Source organism: Epinephelus lanceolatus, chromosome 7 (assembly GCF_041903045.1).
Source record: "Epinephelus lanceolatus isolate andai-2023 chromosome 7, ASM4190304v1, whole genome shotgun sequence".
Taxonomy (NCBI): domain Eukaryota; kingdom Metazoa; phylum Chordata; class Actinopteri; order Perciformes; family Serranidae; genus Epinephelus; species Epinephelus lanceolatus.
In genome coordinates, this window is record NC_135740.1 from 6639339 (window position 1) to 6665079 (window position 25741).

Here is a 25741-nt window from a genome sequence, read left to right on the forward strand (position 1 = left end):
ATGTTAGCTATAACAACTATAACAACAATGCAGATCACACAACAATCCCTCTTTTTTCTTGTAAAACATAAAAATATGTTTGATGACTTGGAGGCAGTTACATTTATCCAATCAAATGTGATTTGGGGTGACTAGCTTACCCCGTTCATTTTATAAATCCACACTTGACCATTAGCTTGTGGGTAGCTAGTACAGGTATATCATAGTAAGAAGTGTGTGTTTGGATTTCAGCTATAAACTTTTACAATAAAAATATGGTTGAGGTCTAATTTGTCTATTTTTTTTTGGTCTTAATTTGATTTGATTGTTTTAACCTCAAATAACACAAAATACTACCACTAACCAAACATGCAGGGTCAGCGTCCCTAAAAATGTGTTTCAGACCTTAAATATTTTTCCAGAACATTAACTGTTTATCAATAATTGAACAACAATCAAAGTTAAGCCACAGAAAAAAGTAAGAGTTTAAGACTCAGCTAATCTGCTTCATCTGGATTGACTGGCTACGTAAGCAAACAACCCCATAATTATCATCATGTTTTGATTCTGACATTACTAAATACTAATTGGTGCACAGAAATATGTGACATCACCATTTCCTGAGTCCTGCCCACTTCAAACCCATCGTTGAGATGGTGCCCTGTTTACTTCTATGAAAGTTGCTCAGTGGTGCATAAAGCCAAAAAAGTTTGATTTCACAGAAATAAAATTACTCAGATCTTCTGCATCTTGGGGCCCACGGAGTAAGTGCACCAGAGATTTTGCCAGCTGTGTGGCTTACTTCTGCCAGCCAACCACTTCAGGTTTAGCCCTCCATTAATTTGAATGGCTATACGGATCTTCTAGACTTTTCAAATGTTATCAAACCAAGTGGATCAAATCCTGATAGTGAAACTAATCATTTAAAAAAATGTTTTCAACTACAGACAGCTCTTCCAATTTAAGACTATGACGAAAAGACTTTTGGGTCAATGGCATTATGTGATTGATCCCAAAGAAGACCCCCAGGCCTCCAGGTGCACCAGGCTTTGAAGCCAATTTTTATGGTGGCCAAACAGTGGTACTGCTATTTCTGGAGTCTATCATGTGAGGATCTCGAGGCGCAGCCAGGGGAGGAAGGGATCCAGTTTGGGGACCTCAGAATTGCATCCCTGCTTTTTGCAGATGTTGTGGTTCTGTTGGCTCCATCACACCGTGACCTCCAGCATGCACTGGAGCCTTTTGCAGCCGAGTTACTGCCTCAAGCGAGGGAGTTCAAGTATCTTGGGGTCTTGTTCATGAGTGAGGGTAGAATGGAGCGTGAGATGGATCGGCGGGTTGGTGCGACTTCTGCAGTGATGCGGGTGCTACGCTGGTCTGTCGTGGTGAACAGGGAGCTGAGCCAGAAAGCAAAGCTTTCAATTTATTGGTCCATCTACGTCCCAACCCTCACCTATGGTCATGAATTCTGGGTAGTGACCAAAAGAATGAGATCACAGATACAAGCGGTGGAAATGAGTTTCCTCCGTGGGGTGGCTGGGCTCAGCCTTAGAGATAGGGTGAGGAGCTCGGACATCCGGAGGGAGCTAGGAGTAGAGCCGTTGCTCCTTCATGTCGAAAGGGGTCAGTTGAGGTGGCTGGGGCATCTGATCAGGATGCCTCCTGGGCACCTCCCGCTGGAGGTGTTCCGTGCTAAGCGGATGAAAATGGATGGATGGTTCATGTGATGCCCTATGGCCATAAAAGACTTTCATATGAATTAACGGGGCCCCATCACCAATGCTGCATCTAGTGCTCCTTATACATCCATGGTTTGGCCACCATGTTAAATTGGCTTTAAAGTCCGGTGCACTTCAAACCAATGAGAGGAGCTCAGACCCACAAAAAAAAAAAAAAAGTACAAACTGCTTGTGGAAAATTGTGGAAAAAGGTTTAGGCAATGACAATGGTGTTTAAAGGTGGAGTCTGGCCTGATGGCCAAACTCAAACCCTGACGGCCAGTGGACAGCCAGTCTGCAGAATCAATGTCACAAGTGTGTCAAGTTTAATTTTGAATTCAAACTCTTAAGTGGCTCATAATATTTTATTTAATACTGTGAGTATTTTAATAATACAAATACATTTGTAACTAAAAAAAAAAAAAAAAGATTTTTTTTCTTTAATTTTTGAAAGTGCTACTGTTGAAATAATAATAATAACAATAATGAATAGTAATAAAAATGAGGAAACGGTGAGACATGTAGAAAAGAGTCAAGAACCAAATAAATATTAACAAAAATGAGCAAAGAAATTAATAACTGCGAAAATAAGCAAGCCTTAAACAAATATCAAGTTACAATAGCAGTGAGCAAGGACTTTTTAAAAGCCTGCGTGTTGTGTGTCAGGTGTGGGGCTGAGCTAATTGCTGGTAATTAACACAGTGTTAATAGGCACATCAGGAGCAGCTTTGAGTAGAATTCACTGGGATGATGCGTTGGAGCTGAGCTGCAGCAGCTACTATTCATCAAAGCACTGCAAAGTCACTGCAGGCTGTTGGCTCCTCTACAAAATACTTTCTAAAGTACTTTTTTTTCATCCCTTGACTTTTTGGAGCTCTTGCGAGGGAGGGTTGTTTCTGCTTTGTGTAACAGGGAATTAGGGGCTTTAGTGTGAGCGATAGATGTGGAATTGTAATCCTGGTGTCTGGCTTGTCGGGGAGCCAGAGAGCAAGATTTACGACACCCAGGGTCTAAATGGTTGGCCTTTGAGATAACTGGATGTGTGTGAGAGTGAATTTACAGCCCAAGGAAGCCCATAGATTTCATGTCTGGACTTTAAACTCTGACCCGGTTGACCTGCTGTGTTTTGAGGAACACAGGTGGGCTCAGTCACACTCAGACCATGCACTACACGTGTGCAATACAGTGTGGATCAAACATGGAGCGATCAACTTGTTTCATTCAATGTGAGGGAGAAAAATATCCACATCACCACCGGAGGTGCAATTAGTTGTATTTTACTGGCACAGAGTGACCATAATATATCAGCAGGGGTTTGCAAATGTTGCTCTTAAATGCTGGTCACTGCTTTGTTACCATTAATGGCTGCTGGGATTTCAAGCTTTCTAAAAAGGCACAGTTAGCCTTGCTGTGTTTGCTGGGGTTGCTACAGTTCACAGGACCCAGGACAGTTCTGTGTATTTGCTGGAAATGCTCCACATGCTTAGCCCCCTTGGCTTTGTGTTTGTGCTGGGAATGTCCATGTTCCTGACCTCTTCAACTGCTTGTCGGCTCTGTCTGGTTTTGAGTATGCTGTATGTGCACACTGCGAAAAGGACAAAATTGACAAAACATAAGTATGTGGACGAACCCCTTACTTTTACTATGTCATTTTTTGAAAAGCTTTGTTTGTTGTCTCTTTTTTAATTTTATGGGTGACAGTAATGTTCTTGAGAGGTTTTCTTTTTTTATATATATATATAATGGTATAGCGTCCCAGTAGGGTTTCTTATGTATTCAAATCAGCATTCCAATTGGAGTCAAAGTGTCCATGTTCTGGCATCAAAATTTTCCCAAGCACTTCTAAAAATGTTTTTCCCTGTGACCTGATGTCAGTTTCTGCATGATGAGGTTGCTACATACAGCATAACCCACCTAATGTGGCTCTCTGTGACAGAACCAAGCCTTCTTTAAGAGTTGTTTATTGATCTTCCATATTAGTTATATTCCTCTAACAGTGTAATGCTGTAGACAGAAGGTTAGTTCGGTTCCGAAAGCGGTAAAGGGGCCTGGTGTCTTTGAAGAGAGCAAGACATCGGTTTCAATTCCTGTTGGAATGGGCTGTCTGACAGCAAAGTAAAGCAGTGAAAATATCAAGGCTGAGTACAACCCCACTTTAAGCAATCCAAACTAACCCTTTCAGGTATTATTATTATTATTAGCATTATTATTATCATCATCACCTACATCACTGCTTTTTGCAAACGGCACAGCGGGCGTTTCTATTTGAAAAACCTGGAGAAGAAAGCAGATGCAGTCAGCCTTTAAGTCACAGTTTGATTGCTTTTACACAGTGCACTTATTGCATAATTTCCTGTGAGTACAAACCAGCAAATAACAATATCATGTTAAATAGAAGATGTATAATTTGTATAATTTTGACACAGCAGAGCTCACAAAAAGTTACCATTTCTTGTGATGGCTGAACCCCACCAGGCGTCTTAAACCATCTCTGGTTCTGTGTAATTCCTGGGATTGATTAAACCAGGCCACTCTGACTGGACATAACTGGGCATATCTGGGTATAGCAGGGCCTTATAATGACTCATTCACTTTTTGTGCGCAGTGTTGCCAACTTAAAAAAGTCAGTGAGTCATTATAAAGCCCTACTATACCCAGATATAGCAGGGCCTTACTGATGACTTACTGTCAGGAGCCAAAGGCTGCCTGATCCCGCCCTGGCGAGTTTTCAGACCCCTCTTGCTACTCTATTTCAAAAAGCAATTAGCCGGTGTTATTCCTCTCTCCTACAGCATTACAATTACAGGCATATGGTCAGTTATGCAAATTAGGTGATGACGTCATTTAGCGACTTTTAGGACAGCCCGTAGCTACTTTCCTTACTGAGGAGTTGGCAACAGTGTATGTGCGGGGCGTGTACATTGTTATAGGCCTCTATAACTAACCACTGGCTGAGTGTTGTTAGTGCTCAATGCTCTCAGGCCCACCATGTGCTGAATGAATGGTAATAGGAGCATTAGACTCAAACTTGCTATGAGTAGTTATTTGGTTGGGTAAACTTCCACAGTAGCTAACATTCAGGGATACGAACAGGTGTATGGTCAAAAAAGAGAGAGCTTGTCGAAGCGAATATTAATAATAATAATAATAAATTTTATTTGTAACGCACTTTATATTTAACGAAAAATCTCAAAGTGCTACAACAGCAAGAAAAGAAAAAATAAGTTAAAACAAGAGTTAAAAGCAGTTATCAAAATAACACGAGCAAAAATTACAGATTAAAAGATTTTTTAAAAAGGTACGTTTTAAGGCCCTTTTTAAAACAATCAATTGACTGTGGAACCCTCAGGTGTTCTGGGAGGGTGTTCCACAGTTGAGGAGCAGAGGAGCAGAAGGCTCGATCTCCCAGTGTGCGGCTCTTAGTCCTTGGGGGGAGAAGTCTGTGGCTGTTGGTGGAACGGAGTGAGCGTGCTGAGGTCTGGGGGGTGAGGAGTTCTTTGAGGTACTGGGGGGCGTTGCCATGGATGCACTGGAATGTGAGGAGGGAGACTTTGTAGTCAATCCGAGCGAAGATGGGTAGCCAGTGTAGTGAATGAAGAATGGGTGTGATGTGCTCATATTTACGTACTCTCAGCAGGATTCTAGCGGCGCTGTTTTGAATGTGTTGTAATTTCTGTATGCTCTTGCTGGGAATCCCGCTGAGAAGTGCGTTACAGTAGTCGAGTCTGGAGGAGACAAAGGCGTGGACGAGCTTCTCTGCATCTCTTAAGGTGAGTGTGGGACGAAGTCTGGCTATATTCCTCAGGTGGAGAAATGATATTTTGCAGAGGTGATTTATGTGGGCCTCAAAGGTTAGCTGGGGGTCGAACCTGATACCAAGGTTAGTGACTGTTGATGATAGAGGGATGTCCTTGCCAGAGAAAGTAATGCAGGTTATGGAGGAGTTTCGAATCTGATGAGGGGAACCAATGAGGATGGCTTCAGTTTTCGAGCTGTTCAGCTGGAGAAAATTATGTCTCATCCACGCCCTTATCTCCTCCAGACATGCAGTGAGCATGGAGAGAGGTGATACTGCTGATAGTGGTGGATGAATGTCCGTTTTGATGTATAATTGCGTGTCATCTGCGTAACAGTGGAAAGATATCCCGAAGCGTCTGATGACTTTACCGAGGGGGAGCATGTAGAGAATAAACTGGATGGGTCCAAGCACCGATCCTTGTGGAACCCCGCAGCCAACAGCATGTGAGCAAGACCTTGATCCTACCATGGCAACATATTCTGACCTGCCAGTGAGGTAGGACTCAAACCAGCTCAATGCTGTGCCTCTGAGGCCAACAGAGTCATGTAGATGCTGGAGCAGTATGTGATGGTCGACCGTATCAAATGCTGCAGATAGGTCGAGGAGGATGAGGAGGGATGGTGAACCAGAATCAGCAGTCATCAGCAGATCATTTGTAACTCTCAGTAAAGCTGTTTCTGTGCTGTGGGCGGAGCGGAAGCCAGATTGAAACTTTTCAAAGATGTTGTTGTGTTGGAGGTGATCCTGTAGGTGGCCAGCAACTACCTTCTCTAGAAGTTTGGAGAGAAATGGCAAATTGGATATGGGCCTGTAGTTTGCAAGTACCTGAGGATCAAGGGTGGGTTTCTTGAGAAGTGGTTTGATAATGGCTGTTTTTAGTGCAGATGGTATATAGCCAGTCTGAAGAGATTGGTTTATAACTGTGGTAATCAGAGGGCAGAGGGCAGAGCTGTGCGCTTTCAGCAGGGCAGTGGGAAAGGGGTCAAGGGCACAAGTGGAGGGTTTCATCCCTTTAATGATGTCTTGCACCTCAAGTTGAGTGATTTCTGGAAAGGAGCAGAGGGGTGACGTGATACCAGTCTGAGGGTTGACAGCTGGAACAGACAAGGGGGAAGGAACGGAGAGGGATGAGCGAATAGTATCAATTTTGGTTGTAAAAAAGTCCATGAAGTTATTACAGTGATCTTGTGTAATTCCTGTAAGTGGAGGGTTTTGAGGTTGAAGGAGGTGGCTTATAGTGGAGAACAATTGCTTGGAATTTCCAGGACTGCTTTGGATGATGTTGGAATAGAACTGTGACCGAGCGTCTTTGAGGGACTTGGAGTAAGTCTTTTGGTGGTCCCGATACGCCAGCTTGTGGACAGTAAGTCCAGAAGCCTTGTATCGGCGCTCAAGGGCACGTCCAGCTGCCTTCATTTTCCGCAGCTCACTTGTATACCAGGGAGCAGAGCAGGAGAATGTTGCTGTCCTGACTTTGATGGGTGCATGGAAATCCAGAATGTTTCTCAGGGTTGTATTGTAGAAGTCCACTGTTTCAGTGACTGATGACATAGGCACAAGGTGGAGGTGTTTGAGGTCAGAAGCCAAATTTTTTGTGTCAATGTTTTTCAGGTTTCTGAAACATATTTCACATTTGGGCTTGATATGTGATGACAGAAAATGCAACTCCACAGAGATTACCTTATGGTCAGACTCACCCATATCATACACAGAAGGTGCACTTACAGGGGCAGAGTCGGTGATAACAAGATCCAAGATGTTCCCCTTGATGTGTGTGGGAGAGTCTACATGTTGCCTGAGGTTTAAACAGTCCAGTAGCTGTATGAACTCGGAGGCAAGGTGGCAGGAGGGGGTGTTGACATGGATGTTAAAATCTCCAAGAATTATGATGTCGGGGGAAGTTGAACAGAAGGTGGAAAGAAGATTGTACATCTCTGGGATGAAACGTGGATTTGGTTTAGGTGGACGGTAGATTAAGAGAACAGTCATGGGGAGAGGATGCTTGCTATTGAATGCAAGACATTCAAAAGAGGGAGAGGCAGAGGCAGGGGAGACAGGACCAAGTGATTGCGGTAGATGACAGCCAAGCCACCACCATGACCAGAGCTGCGGGCTTGTTGGAGGTAACAGTAGCCAGGTCTCATTTAAAACACAAAATACATCTGGTTGATGCCAGGTTTCTGTTAGGCACATTATATCCAAACATTTGTCCCGTATGTGATCATGTATGAGGCATGATTTATTTGTGAGGGATTGGACATTAAAAAGTTCAATTTTAATGTTGGATGAAGTAGTGAGTCTCTGTACTCGTTTAAGTAGACTGAAATTCACCCCGCGCTTACTGACTGTGTCCATGAGTGGCGCTGTTGCAGCCACTCCAGTGTCACTGCTACTAATCCATGCAGTGACAGCGCTCTGATGACGAGGGAGAGATGTGACAGGGTGCACAGCTGACCAGACGGAGGGAATGGCGTTATCAGACCGGGAGAAAACAAACTTTCTTCGAGAGCTTCTGTGGATGTACCGGGGCCGACGTAGGAGACCAAGTTCTTTTATGACCGACATACAGGCAGGAGTATTGTGGTTGTTTAGCTTCATCAGTTGGGCAGCAGAGAAGTTCATTATGCCGGGCGTTTGGGCTCCACGTCTGTTGTTAACCGTCAGCCACAGAGGTAGCACACACAGAAGGAGAAACACTCGGGGGCGAATCACTCTGCACAGATGGTACATCAGGGACATGGCCGGTGAAGTCGAGACTGGAGCATATGAAGCGTGTCGGGCATCCAGGGAGCCAAGGGCAGGAGATACGGGCAGGATTGAGAGTGCCGAGGTCGGTTAGCTGTTCTGCTAACCACCGATACCTGCTCGTTGACACTTGCTACCAGCCGCAGGATGGATAGAGAATTCGCCCAAGTCGGTAAGATCCGTGCATCAACATGGCAGTTCCACCGATGAATCGCTCACAGAAACTGGTGGCAAGAGTGGTCAGTATTGCTCAAGACTTAAAACTTAAAACTAAAAAACTTGAAGCTTGAAGCTTGAGGGGAGAAGCGGCGAACAGACAGCGCCAGCGTCCTCTCCCCATCAGAATAGTTCCATCCATTAAAATACACTAACACTAATTTTTGAAGAATACTGTGTATTCCAAAACAAAACAAATCTACTGGGCAACGGCGTTTCCCCCAGGGGCGTTACTGGGAGCTGAAAACATTCGGGGCTTTAGCTTTAGCTTAAGTGGGAACAATTTTTTTACCCAGGTTTCTCCCCGGGAAAATTTTAAACACGTGATTTTAACGTATTTTGACAAAGAATTTTGACAAAGAATGAGCACTCGTCTTCTATTATTGGGTTGCCCAAATTGTGGGCTGGGCCTGAGAGAACGACTTTGCAAACACAGTGTGAAACAATGCACTAATCATGAAGAATATAGTGATATTGCACATCAAATTAAACAGCAGAACCTGGGCTACAAGGTTGTATAAACCTTTTTTACATGCCCCAAACACAGCTCAAACAACAACTAAATAAATAACAAATCAAACTCCATACAGCACCGATGTGCGGACCCACTCGCCATATTTTGGGCTCTAACTCGACGCCACATTATGCAAAACACATGCCGTTTATCTCAAATGAAAGCCGAGACTCCGCTGTTTCCAAAGCACTCTACACCAAAGCATCAGAGAGATAGAGGCCAAAGAGCAACAACAGAAATCGTTTTGCCGAGCTATAGTTGTAAAATTTCTCTTACCTTTGTTGTTTTTGCCGTGAAAAGTTAATTCTGCCAGTAAAACACGGTACGTCCCGGTAGACCAACATGTTGTGCTGCATTCAAATGAATCCGGGCAAACATGACGGGCTTTAAGACCCATGGGGGAAGCATAACAATGACCACTAAGCAGCCGACATCTCCCCACAGCGCGTTCTGCTGACTCTGATTGGCTTACAGTGCTGTCAATGTCATTTTGGTGGGTATAGCGTCATTCTATTGGCTCTAACGAATGAAATGAGGTGTCAGTCACTCAAATCGACCAAGTCGTTGTGGAGATACGAGCCTCCAAAGCACAGAAGAGAAAATCTGTTTCACATGTAGTAGGTGTGCATTGGTCAGTTTGGAGTGGGAAATACATGAAAAAAACAAAACGGACAGTTGTATGTGTATATACTAAACATCATTAGGGATTTACAGAAACAAAAAATCAAACATATGATCATGTACATATGCCATGTAAGCTGGTGTGACAGTGAGTGTGTTGTGTGCTGCTGTGCTGCTGTGCTGCGTGCGTTCCTGTCTGTTGTGCTCATGTGCCATGCCGTGGACTTTAAGTTGGAAACGAGGTGCTTTATTAGTAAAAAAACAACAAAACAAACTGGAAGCTTTAAAGATCCGGGGCTGCTGATTTTTTTTTTTTTTTTTTCCGTCGTAGCTCTTCAGAAACTACCGTTATATTATCTGGTGCTACAGACGCTTCATATCCACATCACGCCAAACGCCCCCATTGCTTGGCATGATGTCAATTTGTTTGCCCTTCCAACACACAAGTCCTGCAAGACTTCATGAGCAAGTAGTTCTCCCCATTGATCTATTCTTATTTAGTACAAGTAGTGATATAACTGGAGAAAAAAAACACATTTACATTTTTTACATTACTGTATTGAAATATCAGAACATATCAGACAGAGAGTGATTCAACAGTGTTGTCAGACTGGAGGACTGCTTTCAAACAGATTCTGCTCCAAAAATAATATGATTTTAATAGATAATAATAGACCATTCTTCGCATTTTTTTTCCACCAATGTGGCATTTGTAACAATATAATTATAACAGACAGTGACAGCAGTAGTAGTAGATCTAGCAGTGACAGTAAATAGCCTTTCAATCCTGACATAGGAGTAAGTAGTCCAAATTGAATTTGATTGTGATCCAGTGTTTGACATTGATTAATTTAAAATCAGTGTGTCGATGCAAGAATGGAATCATTACACCCCTTTTAGGAAGCCTTGTTTAAGTGGACTTCTTTGTAAAGCCCATTAAAGCATTATATACAGTGCATCTCAATGGCCCAGACAGTTTTAAAATAAATAAATGTTCATATGTGGTAGTGTGCTGTATAAATAAGCAGCAAAGTATGCGTCTGCAGGGGAGGGCCCTGGTAGTGCACTCTGCAACATGGCCCAGTATGATGTTTTTACTGCTGGTGGTGTAGGTACTGTATATTGAGCCATACCGGTAACTTGATTTACTTTGGCTAAGCCAGAACCCAGAATATAACCTACACCAGAGATGCTGATCTGCATGGGTCAGACATGGTAAACACATACAAATATAAGCATCACAGATTGGTAAATGCAGGTAATGTTTGTGACATCATCAGTTTGGCTTGAAGCTGAGTGAGACCATAGGACAACTCATTCTTAATGAGGTGTATTATACTTGCTGAGGTAGTTAATATTCTATGAGAAGCTCATGTTAATTATGGGAAGGAAGTAATTGTGTTACCTGAAACAGTCAGACCCTCCGGTAAGACCGAGGAAACAGATGTTGCTGGTGAGAACTTTTAATTCTGAAAAGATAATAAGCCCAATTCCAGCCTGTTTTTTTTTTCTACAATATGTTTTTTGTGGGTAAACCCTTGTGTAAGCAAGAAATAGAATGTGTGTCTGGGCATCTTGCCTCTAAGGATTTGCCTCAGGCAATTTATTATGCCAGTGTGTAGAATGTAAGAAAAAACCACAGTCCCTGAGTAATTTCCCCTCATTAATGCAGTTACATCTGCTGAAATATCATTGGTTTTATTATTAATGCTTTACAGTTCATCTCAGCACTTTTGATCATGTCCTGATTCAGAAAGGGATATTATGAAATCTTACAAGAGTTACCATCAGATATTACTTTCAAAATTAAAATGATAATGATTGGATTTGGATTGTATAGTCTTAAATTCCCTGAAGGACACAATCAATACATATAATAAACGCGGACAGAAATTCATACAGCGTACAGTAGATGGCATAACAATGAAATTGCAGTGAACTATTAAAGTCCATCAGTCCTTGTTAAAGTGTGTGTTCAATTGCAGCTAATGATTTGGTTTGATTTAGCCCTCCCAGGGAAAGTGTTCCTCCTCTCTGATGGCAGGAGACAAAACCCTGCATGAAGAGGGCTCCAAGGGTCTGCCAGAATGGCCTTTGAGTGGCTCTAAATTCATAAATATGGCCAAGATCACTCAAACTAGTGCCAATGGTCTTTTGGCAAATACATGATAAAACTGATGCCTTAATAACAATGAACACTAATAACTCTGTCCTTGTCTTTCTACATCTTTGCATACTGTTCTAGGTCAGGCTTGTAAGGGGGGGGGGGGGGGGGTCTGAGCAAGCTGCATGGCTTCAGATTAAATTGTCTCAGGAGTTCATTGGTACTGTTGAGTACCGGCCTGCTCTCAATCCAAACTCATCAAATACTGCTACTTTGCCAGTGATGTGGGCATTACCTACCAACACTCTGGAGAGGTAACTAAACCATCCATAAGAACGTAAGAGCATTCCTTTAGTATGACCTGCATGGTTTACTGAGAAAGCACAGAGAAAGCTAACAATTCATTCCGGTTCCTGCCTGACACATGTAAGCTCTGCATCAAGCCCAGGGAAAGATGGTCAGCCTCAGAAAGCTTTCTTAATCCCTCACATGCATTCTTTCCAGCAACTCCCCCTGAGCTTTCCCCCTGAAACAGGATATGTTATCTGGTCTAGTAGTAACCCTGCAAAAATACAATCATATTGACATCAACACAGAGGACAGAAAGTGACATAGAAACACACAATAAGGGGAGCAGAGGGAAAAAAGCAGGGATTACAAATAGTGCAGTCAGGTGGACTGAGGGTTTTTTGAAGGACAGCTCTAGGGTCACTCCAAAATACTCAACCTCTACAGTTATGAAAGCATTAGTATCATATAAATAGTCAAGTCAGCCTCCTCCACTCTGTTCTGCTGTTAGAGAGCACACAAGCTTTATTGAAAACATTAACTTCACTTTGCCATGATCTAAAAGCAAAACATTTCCTCGAACAGGTGAGCAGTGATGGCAGGAATGTAAAATGTGTACAGTCTGTAATACGCATGAACTTAACACACTCACCATCCCATCTTTTTGCACACCATCAATCCATCATCTAGCCTACATTTTCACACAGCTTCCCTGACACACAGCCCTAAACCAAACCCCAACCCTACACTTTCAAACCAGTGTGTAAACACACACACACACACACACACACACACACACACACACACAGAATTAATCTAAGCTACACTTACATAAATTTAACCAGACATCTTGTTAACTCAAACCTTGACACCCTATTGCAAACCTTTAACCCCAATCCATCTGGCAGCCTCTGCCAGGGCAACCGATGTTATATGGTATTTATAATAATTTTGCTTACAAGGTGACACCTATTTGCTCATAGGCATCAGCTGTTGTCCCTACACATATGCTACTCAATCTGAAACTTGTAATGCCTCATAGAATGTCAACTGTTTCACATAAATAATACATAAATATGAAAATATAAAACAATATTTATCTAAACAACAAAACATACTACAAACACTACAAATCACATCAGACATTCCAAAGAGTAGGTGCAGGACAACCTTGTCCCTTGATCTTGAGGCGCAGCCGGGGGAGGAAGGGGTCCGGTTTGGGGACCTCAGAATTGCATCACTGCTTTTCGCAGATGATGTGGTTCTGTTGGCTCCATCACACCGTGACCTCCAGCATGCACTGGAGCCTTTTGCAGCCGAGTGTGAAGCAGTTGGGATGAGAGTCAGCACCTCCAAGTCTGAGGCCATGGTCCTCTGTCGGAAATCGGTGGTTTGCCCTCTCCGGGTTGGGGGAGAGTTACTGCCTCAAGTGAGGGAGTTCAAGTATCTTGGGGTCTTGTTCATGAGTGAGGGTAGAATGGAGCGTGAGATGGATCGGCGGGTCAGTGCAGCTTCTCCAGTGATGCGGGCGCTGCGCCGGTCTGTCGTAGTGAAGAGGGAGCTGAGCCAGAAAGCATAGCTTTCAATTTACTGGTCCATCTATGTTCCAACCCTCACCTATGGTCATGAACTCTGGGTAGTGACAGAAAGAATGGGATCGTGGATACAAGCGGTGGGAATGAATTTCCTCCGTGGGGTGGCTGGGCTCAGCTTTAGAAACATCCGGAGGGAGCTCGGAGTAGAGCCGCTGCTCCTTCGCGTCGAAAGGAGTCAGTTGAGGTGGCTTGGGCATCTGATCAGGATGCCTCCTGGGCACCTCCCGCTAGAGGTGTTCTGGGCATGTCCCACTGGTAGGAGGCCCCAGAGCAGACCCAGAACACGCCGGAGGGATTAAATATCTCGTCTGGCCTGGGAACGCCTTGAGGTCCCCCAGGAGGAGCTGGAAAGTGTTGCTGGGGATAGGGGTGTCTGGGGTGCTTTGTTTGGCCTGCTGCCCCCGTGACCCGGCCCTGGATAAGCGGATGAAAATGGATGGATGGATGGATGGATGGATAGATGCAGTGAAACAAATTAATCATTCCTATTACATACAGTGTCTGACCAAGGTACATTGAGGCTACTCAGAACCCAAACTCAATAGTTTGACAGATTGAGTTATTCAACCTGTTCAATCAAGGCTGTGGGAGTCTGAATCTGTGTGATCACAAAGGGTAATATACTTCAAATAAAGTATGAGAGGGATGGGACATAATATTGCCTGCCAGAGACAACATTCTTTTAGTATACGCAGCTTGAGAAACTCTTAAGCCCCAGTTATGCTTTCCTCATGGACATGAGCTAAAGTGGAATTGTGACAAGGAAGTGTTAGGTTCTTCTTTATTCTGTGCAGGTATCTCCTCACCCCAAACCAATAGTCTTCTGAACTGCAGTGGGCAGTCTAATGAATACTCTTATCTCCAGCATGGTTCTCCACTGATCTGCATTTAGGTATTTAGAAAATATTGGATGAGCACAGACAGGCAAAAACCCAGCGTACAAAGGGGCGTGATATCACCTTGGCCATGCTGACACTCACGACCTTCACGAAAGCATCAAGCATAAATCAAGCATTGGTAAAAGGATTCCAGACACCTGAGGGTAAAAGGTCTTCCTGTGCCTCTGTTAGTCATTTACCATGTTTGGACCCCAAAAAAAGTTGGTTCCCAGCTTTTTTTTTCTCCTCAACCTGAAGTGCAAACTGTGATGACATGGCATATCATATTCTACAGGTTGGGAAAAAGTCTTGCATGTAATAGTCTTCTACATCTTTTTATCATTAGCAGTTGGTCCCTGCTTGTTTTCAGAAAAAAAGAAAAAAAATCTGCAATAACAGAGCAGAAATTCAACAGTAATCAATGTGATCTGCCATCTTGCTACCACTGTTTATTTCAGTTGTGCATCACGCAATGCCCTCTGTTAATGACATATCCTTGATTACAATGGTCCTGCTCAAAGCTCAAGCAAACACGGGCCTGTTTACCAGATAGCATCAAGGTTCCAAGAGTCCTGAGCAGAACCAGTTCAAAAACCAGAGCTAATTTGGTTGAAAATGGGTATCAGTTTGGGCCTGGTGTATCCAGTACCTTCTTCCCGACCTCAGCAGGGAGAAAAGGCTGGGTGCCTGGGTGGTTGGGATCTTTATTGATTCTCCCAGCCTAATTCTTACAGTGCCTGGTGTAAATGTCCTAAGGCAGGGTAGAGCAATCTCTGGATCATTTCATCTGCATCGTGAAGGGGAACCAGAATATTTCTCCTGTTCCCAGACCTTTTCACTGCTGGACCACCCCTGGATCCTGTTACCTTTATCAACAGGTTGCCCTAACCCCAACCATTCAACTTGAATGCTTAACCTATCCACGAGCCCAACTAACATTAACCTAACCAGACTTTGGCATGGGCTGCCTACCAAGATCGAAACACACTTTCTACTACAAACAAACATGCACACACACACACACACACACACACACTTACATGCCAATACAAAAGTTACCAGGAATTTACTCACACTTTTGCATCATCCAGCACACAAACAGATGACACTTTCTACCCACTGCCCCCCTACCCACTGACATACATAATCCTTAAATCTCTGCGATGCATACACCACCACCCCCATACACACCAGCCAGCCCTTCCCTTCCCCTTCCTCCTCCCATAGCTGCTGCTGCTGCTGCTGTCACATTGCATTTCCCTCCGTGTCATTTTGGCCGGAGCCTCCTATTCAGCGGGGACAAAATGAAGTCTCCTCGGAGATGGAGCGCCCTGCGAGGTGCGAGTGCCAGCGTCTCCTTCTGCCAAAAGCCAGGAAGAGGGGTGGGGGGGAATAACAACCCGCTGACTCTCCTCCATTTTACATTTCCTCTGTGCTCATTTTCTCAAGAGCTCCTCGTCTATTTTGCCAGCCGAACTCGTTCAGAGAGGCCGCCTTGTTAAATAAGGCATGAGTCATCTATGGCGCTCAGCATTGAAACGATGCTGCCCGTTTCAGTGTGACTGTTCTGAGCTGGGAGGCGGTTGTGGCTGTGGAGGTCTGTGGAATTAAAAAAAAAAAAGAAAAAAGAAATAGGTTAAATAAAAGACAAGACCAAATTAAATATAAATGTCTGCCTTTATTCCTTTCTGTGCAATTTTATGAGCTCTGTATTTGCAAAATAAGGCTCACTTTACAGCTATGCCTTTTGTGTCTTACTTACTACTAACCAGAGGTGGGTAGTAACTAGTTACATTTACTCAGTTACATTTACTTTTAAATTGTACTTTTCAGAATAGTTTTAATGCAAAATTCTTTTAACTTTTACTTGAGTTATATTGTTTTAAAGCAACAATACTCTTACTTGAGTACAATATTTGGCTACTCTACCCACCTCTGAGTACATAATTGATACCTGAGTCATGTTTTTGTCCTCCATACAAACATCAGACAGGTAAGAAATTATATATATATATATATATATATATATACACCGAACATGTCACCCATTGAGCATGTTTGGGATGCTCTGGATCGGCGTATACGACAGCGTGTTACAGTTCCTGCCAATATCCAGCAACTTCGCACAGCCATTGAAGAGGAGTGGACCAACATTCCACAGGCCAAAATCAACAACCTGATCAACTCTATACAAAGGAGATGTGTTGCACTGTGTGAGGCAAATGGTGGTCACACCAGATACTGACTGATTTTCTGACCCCCCCAGACCCCCCCAATAAAGCAAAACTGAACATTTCAGAGTGGCCTTTTATTGTGGCCAGCCTAAGGCACACCTGTGCAATATTCATGCTGTCTAATCAGCATCTTGATATGCCACACCTGTGAGGTGGGATGGATTATCTCGGCAAAGGAGAAGTGCTCACTATCACAGATTTAGAAAGATTTGTGAGAAATGGTCTTTTGTGTGTATAGAAAATGTTTTAGATCTTTGAGTTCAGCTCATGAAAAATGGGAGCAAAAACAAAAGTGTTGCGTTTATATTTTTGTTCAGTGTATATATATATGTATATATATGTATATACCCAAGTGAAAACCTGTGGAGGATTCTGTAGTCAAATGACAGTGTTCTTCATCGCCAACATCATCAACATACCAAACTAGGGAACATCTTTTGGAAGAATGTTTGTCATCCCTTCAGTAGAGCTCTGGAGGCTTGGAATAACTAAGACCTTTTTTACTTTTTTTGTGTATTTGTCACCTGGCAACTGCAGCTGTACCACTCAACTCATTGATTCCAAATGGAGGTGAAAGCTTTCAACAACTTTTGTCAAATTTCATTACTCAGAAACCCTATAACATAACACAGCATGTCAATGTTATTTATCGGGATGGAGTTCATCTATGGGGAAGAAAAGGCCCATGACACATTGTGTTTCTGAAATCATTTCAAAAGCCAGTGAATTCATCCGAAAGCATATACTGAAAATATGGCATTTAAATATACAAGCTTCACCTGGCGGTGAACTGCAGTGGAGTGTTTGTCTCCCTAACGTTCATTTGGTATGAAATGGGTGGAAAAGCGACAGTAGCTCATTCCTGTCTTGAAGCCATGAAGCAAGAAGTCAATGAGATGAAGCTGATTTGATAAATTAGTCTTTTTCACTCATTACTCATATAGTTAACCAAGCACCGAGCGCTGCCTCATAGAGATCTCAGCACACACAGCTCAATTCTCACTGAGGCAGCCTGGGAGAGCAAAGAAAGACGGAAAAAAAAATATTTTTAAAAGGTTACTGTTTATAATGCAAAATTCACTTTTTCATGGCTTTTTAACATAAATATGTGTCCCTGGTGTGTCTAGAGACCCATCTCTCCATCCTCTCTATCACAAATTGTTTAACATTGAGCAAGCCAGACTTGCAGCTTCATATGATTTCCTCTGGGGTTTGCTCTAACATGACCATCCCTGCCCATGGAGTATCTGCCGACTCCACCTCCCTGTCCTCCGTTGTTATTTCCTCGCTATTGCCAACCTGGTAACGTGGTACGAGCGCAGCACACTACTTGCTCTTTTGTTGGCTGCAAGAACCAACAGAAAAGCCTTCATGTACTCCCATCACCTGAGGATGTGGGTTTTTTTTTTTTTTGACTGAAACGTCCCCACAACAGTTGGTAAACTCTTTCTCAACAAGGGTCAGTACTCAGAAGGATTCACTTCAAAACTGAAGCTGAGGATGGATCGATACCAGCTGTCAATGACCCAACTTCAAACTTGGAAGCTGTAAGTTTTGCCATTTTTATCTTGTTTCACTCGTTATTTTGCACGTTAGCCTGTTGAACTTAGCGTTAGCACGTTGCCTGTTCCATGTTGTAGGCCTACAGGCTGGATCAATAGAGTTAGAGTAACAGTTATGCAATACTGAGAGAGACTGTGTGAATGTTGAGCCACATTTGAGGCCAGTTAAAAAACGACAGTAGTGGGTTAAACGGTGGAAAGCCAGTAAATAGTGACTGAAAGCACCACAAGACATTTCTCTGCTTACAGTCAAACTTAATTACAGTGTTGACAGATGCCCATATGAATTATACAATGTTGGGATAGTACTCTGCAGTAATCTGAAAGGGTATCAAACATAATCCGTAGCTTTGACAAACATTTGACAACTGTCTAAAAAGTAAAATCTAAGTTACTCTGTGAAACATGGACATAATACAGTCTTAGCAGTAGCTGCTGATATTTTAGTTACTTGGCACTTTTTCAACTAGATAAAAAAAAGTTACTTCATAAGATTGTTTGGTTACACTGTAACCTCGGTTCTCTGAGTGAAGAGATTATCTCCCCACCCAATAGTTATATCATAACAATGGGCATTGTTCCCATCTGGGGTACTCTACGTGGAAAATTCATAATCTTTAAGACACACCACTTAATGTTGTCTGCATGCACCAGGCTATAAAAGCCCCACCTTGCGCATGCACCCACTGATTGACACTGATTGGAGAGGATACCAAGCGGCCTTGAGCCTAGGGAGATAATCTCCTCACTCAGAGAACCAAGGTTACAATGTAACCTAATGTTCTCTATCTTATCGAGATTATCTCCCCACCCAGTAGTTATATCATTACTATGGGAACCCTGTAAGACACACCAGGAGACAGAGCAGATGCAGGTCCACAGGCCCTCCCCCTGGTATTTGCATGAGATGTCCCCACCACCAGGTGCATTAGCAACAGACAATACCCAATAAGTGTGTATGTGCAAAAACATCAATAAACTACACAAAAATGTACAACATCTTGCACATTCTACAGTCAGTGACACCACCAGATGCTTTGTGCCACTGTACCAATGCCCAGATGCCAGACGCAACCATAAGCATGAACCACCACATGGAAAAGAACAGTGGGCAATGGGCATTGTCCCTAGTTGCAAACAGGTCGGAACCGTAAATTAGACCTCTTTCTCATTGTTGAAACAACAGAGGGATCTGCCTCCAGAGCCTCCCATACTGCCTGAGGGTAAGGAAATCCATGTCCTTGGCCCCATTTAGACTTGCCACGCTGTGCTGCATCCAGCCAGCCCTGCAGATCTTCCTGTCCTCAAGAAGGCTGAGGCTGAGGCTGCTGCCAACCCTGGCCTCGCTTCAAGGCGCCTGACACCTCCTTAGCACAGCGACGGGCTTCCTGGCCCTGCTGAATCATCATGGATACATCAGGCTCAAACAGACATGCCCTATCCTCTGGTTGCAGCATGGACTGTGACAGCCAGAGATGGCACCTGGCCACCCAAAAACTTGCCATAGCACTGCAAGCCACTTCACCCTGGTCTCTCATGAACTTTGGGAGAAGTGAGGAGACAAGTTGTAGTCCGGCTATTTGATCCATACTACACTCCTGCTCCAGCTGGACAACCAGATGGCGCTGGACAGGGACAGTATGGCAGCCGTGTTTGCCAACTGTGTCTGGACTGCCATGGATCTATGCATTTTTACCAACAAGCCATCCATTACCTTGCAGTTTCTACTTTGGCCATTTGCCTTGCCCAGGAGGGACTTTGACGGAGCCACCAAGGCAACCAAAGCCTGATCCATGGGGGCAATGGCCCACAGCCTATCCCCCAATTGTCAACTGCAGCCATATGACAACAGAGCCCCGACCAGCATGTCCCTACCTTCGGTGTTGTCGGTGCAAACTGACTCCTGACCACCTCCTCAAAATCAGAAAGGAGAGGCACCAGGAACCGTGTGGGTCGCCCCCTGTTTCATCATTGAAACGGGAAGGGACGGGACCCTGACCAGCTGGCGTGTCAAGCCCCAGAGCCAAAGTGGCCCGGCCAATAATTTTCTGAAGGAGAGATAACTGCTGGTCATGCTCCTTGCAAGGCACCTGCTAGACAAACTCATCATCCTCCAGTGACCCAAGATCAAGAATGTCCATCTCCTCAGGGAGGAGGGGCTCCTATTCAGCCTAGCCCAGGAGCAGGGAAGTTCCTATGTAATACAGTCTGCTCACCTCCCACTGATACTGTAATAGTGGAGGCGGAGGTGTGCCCTTACGCGTCCCTGTCCCCCACTACTGGACCCGCCCACCTAAGGTGCTTAGCTTGCTGCGGGCCCTGAGAAGGGGCTGGCGGGCTTCTGCCAAATGAATGGCAACAGGCCTCCCTTTGCCTAGCAGACATAAAAGAAGCAGTTCACGCATGAAGCTGGATTATCACGAACAGCCACTGCATGCTCAATTCCCAAACATAACACACAGTAGTCATTCTTTACTGGCATATTACATTACACCTGCCGGCTTGCCATCGTCTCGCCCTCTTTTTTTTCTTTTTCTTTTTTTCTTTTTTGTGGAGAGTGACGGAAATAGTTTCCCCGAGCCAACAGATGTAAGTGTGGCCACAATATGGATTATTTTCTCTTGACAGTGGGATGTGTTTTAATGAGGAAATGGGAAACCTCCACATGTGCGAACAGGAAAAATACAGCTACATCTCGCAATGGCTAACTGTGGAGGTAAGCTGCTCGTCGCCCCCTGACTCATTCAGGTTCGAGCAGGTATCTAAACCCCCGAGGAACGTTGCAAACTGCCCCCTGACTCTGTCGGATTCGAGCAGGCAACTAAACCCCCAAGGAATGTCATGAGCTGCCCGGTCAGGTTTGAGCTAGCAATAACCTCCTAGTGAGACTCAGCACGCTGCCCCCCGACAGCTGCAATACACAGATATGGCACCCCTCTCAACTGTTTCGCTCCTTATTGTCAAAAAGAAGAAATGGCATTTAGTTATCCTTGAGAGGGACCTGCAGAGGCCAGCGTTCCAACCTAAATAAAGATAAGTCGACAAAATGCTAACCTCATCTCCCATTTTCTGTCTGCTCTCATGTCTACTCCGATAGGTGAAAAACAATGAATCAGTGGGTGCGTGCACAAGGTGGGGCTTTTATAGCCTGGCGCATGCGGGCCACATAAAGTTTTGTATCTTAAAGACTGTTAATTTTCCACATTGATTGCCCCAGATGGACATAATTCCCATAGTTATGAGATACTGGGTGGGAAGATAATCTCGATACGACAGAGAACAGTGATTTCACCGTCAGTTATAGTACAGGATAAAGTCAGCAACATAAATTACTTCCACATCATAGTAAGTGTCCCTGGTCTGATCTTACTAATGTATGTAATAAATAGTGTTCTGTTAAGTTAGGAATAACCAGTGAGTGTTAAGTCTTTGTAACTTGCCTATTCTCTGTAACTCCAGACACAGAACATGCCATGCACTTGAACGACAACCTACTTTCCAGCTGCCAACTCACAGTACTGACTGTCTTAAAATAAACATCCCTGTCAGCACACAGTGGGTCTCATTCATGAAACATGAGCAGAAGGAATTTGTGTGTATACTGTTCGCAGACAGAAATTTACGTGCATGTCCGCATTCATCAATATTTTAGTAGCTCCGATCTTTTCGTAGCTACTAACAAAATCTACTCCTGCTCCTGACCACTCGTAGTGCTTGTGTAAATTTAGTAAAGCACATAAATATTGCTTGTCACTATTGGAAATTACAATTTTAACTCGTATTGCGCTCTGTTATGTACACAATACACAGATGCCTTTGAAACACGTAATCTAAACATGACAGAATATTAAAAATATAACACATTTAGTTAAATTAGTTGGCAATTAGCAGGTTTAAGATCCAGATTAGGTTCATAATTGTGAATTATCTATGTAAATCGACTCAATAGATTACATGTTCTTTCTACATGTTGAATGATGATAATAAAAATATCCGTAAGGACAGCCGGATCACAGCCTCTTCAGCCTCGGTGCCTTGGTTCAGCAGGGGCAGCAGGAGCAGCAGGTGGTGGAGCCACGAAGGAGCACGTGCCAGCTGAAAGAATTATTTGAGACAACACGTTTTTTGTTTTTTTGTTTTTTTTTTTGGTGGCTTTTTGATCATTTGAATGAATAAATCTGATTTGAAAAATGTTTAATTTACGTTGTATAAAACAGAGCTTTAGGCTATTAAGATTCAAATAGGCTAATTTGAAGACAATGCATACAAAACTGCTGTAGGCTATATATTATCCCATTTGTTAAAATAAATGTTAAATAGCTCTACATTCCGACAGCCATCACTGATTTAGAGTTTATCCATTACGCACAAAACATCTCTGGTTTCCCGTTCCCACTTCATTCAAAACCCCACAAATGAATCTTGTTTGTTTGGTGACCGCTGTATTTTTTGTGTGTGTGCTTATGCGTTTCTTTGCCTCCAGTTTCATATCAAACCATTTACGCTTCACCTCTGACATGGTTCTTTGTACCATGGAGACAACATTAACAGCATCTGTTACCTCCCTCCAGGCCTTCGCTTTGCCTGTCCCTGTCACACCACTACTAACTGAAGAAAATAAAATGTTTTTTCTTAAATCCACTTCACCCAAAAATTATTTCAATCTCCGCTTCGGAAAAATTATTATTATTTTTTCTTTCTTTCTTTCTTTGCGCCATGACTGACAGGTCGACGGGATGCACCTACACCTCCTTATATGGTGGTCATTGGCTATTCATGGGCGGGGATTTATGCTAATTGCTGATTACCGGGAGCGCACTGTCACTTTATGATGGATTGGTATTCATGATCATACACATGTGTTTACGATCAAATCTGAGTTTCACGCAGCGTTCCTGAATCCGGAGTAGGTTTTTAGTAGAGTAGGCTTTTATGTGCAAATCTACACACAGATTTACTAACTTTTCATGAATGAGACCCAGTGTCATTTCAAAATACACTTCCTTGACAATGTATAGTCAGGATAACACATGGGGACCTTTCCAGTTGGCCACCGATGTTGTTAGTAGTTGATATTTGCTTTAATTTAGGTTGTGACGTGAGGTGACCAAAATTCAATGTCAGGACGTCTAATGCCAAAGCCAATTTAACGAAGAATACCGACAATAGATAATGTTAATATTTTGTTGGTTTTAAGTTGTGCTGTTACATTACCAAATCCAGCATCTCCCAAATGTATCTAGCAACGTCATCTTGATGTAGAATAACAACATTTAGTCATAAGGTATAGAGAACAAAAGCCATTGTCTGCAAAATGTCATAATGTTAAAGGCCACACAATGTAAAATTCTAATGTTAGACATTAAAAATATCATCAATCCTCAAGCTCCATTCCAACCCAAGAATCCAACGTCTTTCTGATGTTATATTGATGTCTGATGTCAGCTGGGTTGCTACAGTAATCACCACACTATTTGATTACTTCCATATGTTTATCAAGTGTCTTTTTACCAGAAATTACCAGAAATCAATTTGTTGTTTTATACTGTTTTTATTTATTTTTACATTAAAGCATGTAAACATGTTCTAATAAAAACTCAAAATACAAGTATGAACCTGAAAATATGCATAACATGTTACACTTATTACTATATATATTCTAACAAGGGATGAAATGAAAGTAGTCATCAATGTCAAAGATGTCGAAGAACGGAACCATGGGAGTCTGTCCATTCTTTATTTAATAGTCTGTTTTTACTGTTTACTTTTCTGTCTTAAGAATTTATTTTCTTTTTGCTTGTTACATGCATTGTGTCTTTTCAAAATACACTTCTGTTTTCACAGGAAATGTACAGTTTTTGCTTGTTACACACATACTGTCCTTTTCAAAATAACTAAAAAACTTATGTAAAAAACGTCCTTTTAAGGTTCACCTCCTTAGGTTTAGGTAACAAAAGCACGTGGTTAGATTTAGAAAAAAAAACCCATCATGGATGGTACTAATGTCATGTCACATCACGTGACATGCATCGTGTGACATACGTCACTACTGTAGCATGATACACATACTAGTGCACTACTTTCTTATTAACATAACTACACTGACTTGGGGTGAAAGTCTGACCCATCCACCTGCCTCTGTGCATTGGCATCTGATGCTGAGATCACTGACTAGGCAGCAGTATTTGACAAGTTGAGAAGGAATGAATGTGAGCTGCTATTTGCATATATATGTGTGTGTGTGTGTGTGTGTGTGTGTGTGTTAAAAGGACAAATTTTCATTATTATAGGTTCTGTATGTAATTCTGGAGAGAGATAGTTGATTGTTAAGTTTAATTCCCAGGGCATCAAATACCAGTGACCTTGTAATAGTTGGAACCGAACAACCAACCCTAAGTGTCGGTATTCACAACCTGGTAATGAGACTCAACAATCAACTATCTGTCTCCAGAATTACATATTGCATCTTTAAGTGGTAGTGTGGAGTGGAAAAACCCGCACATTAGCCAGATAATCAAAGTGACCTGCCATTTAGTTTCATTTCATAACTCAGCCTTACACTGTTAGCTGATTTCTTTTGCCTTATTTTGCCCTTACCAATCAGCTGTGACTGACTTAGTGACATCCCTCTATGACATTTTCAGTAGAAGCAGTGGTAGAGGTTGTTAGGAACAGTTAAATAAGCGTTTGTTACATCTATCACAGAAATCTGTCAGTAAAGTCGTCATTTTTCTTTTTTGTAAATTGATTTACAACAGCATGCATGGCTTTTTGTCATTTTGTTCAGAAGGATTCTGTCACAGGAAGATGATGTCCCCATTTTTAATCCTGCCTACAAAACGGTCAGTGAGCACCAAACACCAAACATCTTTGATTCATTGAAAAAAATCTGAGATGTTGGCAGTGATTTAGAGTTCTGGAGCTAGGGTACTAACATCCTGTTATGTAATGAACCTGTTTAAGCGTAAAGACATAAATTGGAGGTGTTCAGATTTCTACATTTGAGACTATAAAGAAGCATATTAAAAGAAAATAACAGCAGTCGTGAGGTTGAGTTCAGTTCATCAGCACGTTCATCAAGCCCTCTCTGATGGTATGTGTGATGTACACTACCCACGTGCAGCACACAGCCTGCCTCCATATTTATCACTCATTAACATTCCCTTTACCTCTCCTCCCTGATATTGATTTGACTCCAGAAATTAGCAGCCTTTTTTTTCTTCCACCCACACTCTCCCTTTCTTGCCTTCCATTATCATGGCACTAACTCAACGCTGCCTCTTTCTCTGTGTTTTTTTTTTTTTTTTTTTTTTTCCCAGCGCTCACCCGCTGTCTCTGTGGGTTAATGCAGGAACATTGGTATTCTTGTGCTGAACACAGGACAGAAGATGGGATGTGTAGCAGGTCAAGTCTGCCTCGCTTTCATCCTGGTGCCTTTGAATAGATAAAGAGACTAATTGCATTTGCATAATCACACTAAGACAAAGT